The sequence below is a fragment of the Humulus lupulus genome, chromosome 3, assembly GCF_963169125.1.
Source record: "Humulus lupulus chromosome 3, drHumLupu1.1, whole genome shotgun sequence".
Lineage (NCBI taxonomy): Eukaryota > Viridiplantae > Streptophyta > Magnoliopsida > Rosales > Cannabaceae > Humulus > Humulus lupulus.
The window spans coordinates 161390188-161392623 of record NC_084795.1 but is presented as its reverse complement, the minus strand read 5'-3'; the positions used below and the strand labels follow the sequence as shown (position 1 = coordinate 161392623).

General features: G+C 30.5%; 1 long non-coding RNA gene across 1 annotated transcript; it reads right to left on the bottom strand.

Moving 5' to 3' along the window:
• Positions 1 to 308: 308 nt before the first annotated feature.
• LOC133821423 (uncharacterized) lies at positions 309 to 1837 on the bottom strand. The gene is made up of 3 exons (XR_009887560.1): positions 1689 to 1837; positions 1097 to 1333; positions 309 to 503 (listed from the first exon to the last, which is right to left on the bottom strand). It is a non-coding gene; the product is annotated as an uncharacterized LOC133821423 (long non-coding RNA).
• Between the last annotated feature and the right edge of the window lie 599 nt (positions 1838 to 2436).

Below are 2436 nucleotides of genomic sequence, written 5' to 3'. Positions count from 1 at the left end.
TATTTTGATAACATTTTTAGTTTGTTATATTATATAAACCATAACGATTTTTTACGCTTATAATATGTTTTTAAATCATAACATATAATAATAAAATTGTTACTTTAGTGTGGATAATATATTTTAAATTATTTTTTGATAAGTATACTTATATGGTTTTTTTAATTAAAAGATATTCATTATTGTATTTTGATAAACAAAATCAAAATTAATCATAAAATGTAATTCTCAATAGATTGATAAACCATAAGTATTACATTAAACAATAACTAATTCAAACCATGAATGTGTCTACTTCGTGAGATCTTAGTTCTAACTTCAATTTGAAAGCTTAACATAATAAAATTTTATAATCTTGAACATTTTTTACTTCAAACTATAGTTTGGATGATGCTATTGTTGCTGCTGCTGTTGCTGATGTTGTAGCTGTTCTTCAGCTTGTTGTGCTTGACTGTGAACCCCAGATGGTGTACTAGTCCTTCGAGGGAACTTGTTCAAACTCTCTGAAAAATAAATAGAGAAAGATAAGCAGCAAATATAAAACTGCATGCTAACAAGAATGAAACTATTCTCATAAGAAATATAATCCAAGGTCAATAAGTCTTGGAACCCCTTGTAATCTGGTTTTGGTATCAATAAAGATTCATTCTAGTTATTCAATATACTAGTGTGCATCAGCAATACAAAGACCCACGAACAGATTAATGGTGTATTCAAGAGACCACTGACACTCTTTAACCACAAAATATAACTCACCTTCAAGAAAATCTTTTACACTACCCACAACTTCATTTATTCATTTTTTTTACCTTTTATTGGGTGCCTAACATCTAGCAGAATTTATCAAAAATTCGAGGGTTTCCAAGTCATCTTCCTGTAATAGCATGAAGAATTTAGCTGAAATCAGCATCATTATGAAGTGATAAACCATATATTTCTAGACAAAGTTTAGATCTATTTTGTTCCTTTGTTTACTTTTTAGTTTTAGGATATACACAAATAAGATTTAACAATAAATATATCTTAAACAAAGAAAGAAAAGAATTTAAATGTTTTAGGATATAGGTGCATCTGTAATTAAACAAAGAAAACTTACAGTAAAAGTAGTTACAGTTCTTTTGGTGCACAGATCCAGCCTCAAGTCCAGATTATTTTCATGGCAAGATATGTCTCTGAGCATGTGACGAGTATAGACATGTTCAATCTAAAAGAATAATTAATTGGAGAAAAACACAAACCTCAGAACTTGATGATGAAAGTTAAATATCATCAACCTGTTTTCTTGTTACAAAATCTACTGTGATCAAGTATAGACTGCTCAACCTCGACTGAACTGAAGCAACAAAATAAAAGATTAATCAAATAACCTATATCAAAAGTTAACATTACAAAACAGTAGTAGATTTCCCTTTTTTTGCTAGAATAAACATCATAGGTATGCAAAAACTAAGACTAAATCCCTCTGAAAGACTTCGATTGGCAGAGAGAATTAAAACTGGAAACAACATATTCCATAATAAAAAGATTTACTCATCAAAATAATTTGAAGTCCTGCATGGATTCTATGTTACATTACCCCCAATTAAATATGTGGAATTTATAATAATAGGCACATCCTAGGTCAAAAATACATAGATAGAAAGATGTATAAATTACATAAGAGAAAGAGGGAGAAAGCGAGAGAATACATTGTAGGCAAAGGAAGCTCTGGTTTGACTCTTGGTGCCATAGTTACAATGTTTGTCTCAGGACGAGTGGCTTTCCCTGTTGCTCCCGTTGCCTTGTCTTTTTTTCAGCTTTTTAACTAATGAGCCCTGCTTTCCTCCTTCTGTTGATCTTTTCTGAACACACAAGTTAATATTAAGCATCATAAGAGTGGATGCCAGATAAATATCCTATAACTAGACAGTCACAAACACAGTCTAAACAGAGGTTACACAGATATGGATAGTAAAAGAAATAACCAAACATTTTTGTACCTTATTTTCCTCCCACTCCGACTCTTTAGTTTCTCTTTCTGCCTTTTCATAATTAGAAAGCAAACCCCCAGTCTTTTCCAAGAGTTCTTCCAAAGAGTCTTCCATCAACTATAAAAATATGGCAACTACTTAAATTTCCTATTACTAACAAACATATATGGGAAACTGTCATATAGAAAGAAAAAAAAAACCTCTTTTAGGCTACTAAATAACTCTCTGTAGGTTGACCAAGTTTTAAATAATTAATTTAGAAAAGAAGAATGATGCTTATCATTCCTAAATAATTTTGAATGAAAATGAAAAAGGGAAAAACATGTGATAAATACTGAGATCAGAAGACAAATGAAAAAGGAATGAATGAAAGACATTTAGATTCCATTTTAACTTCAACATACCAACATGAATCAATGGATCATGAGTGTAATTCTCAGAGCACAAAGAGGGGGTAACAGAAAAA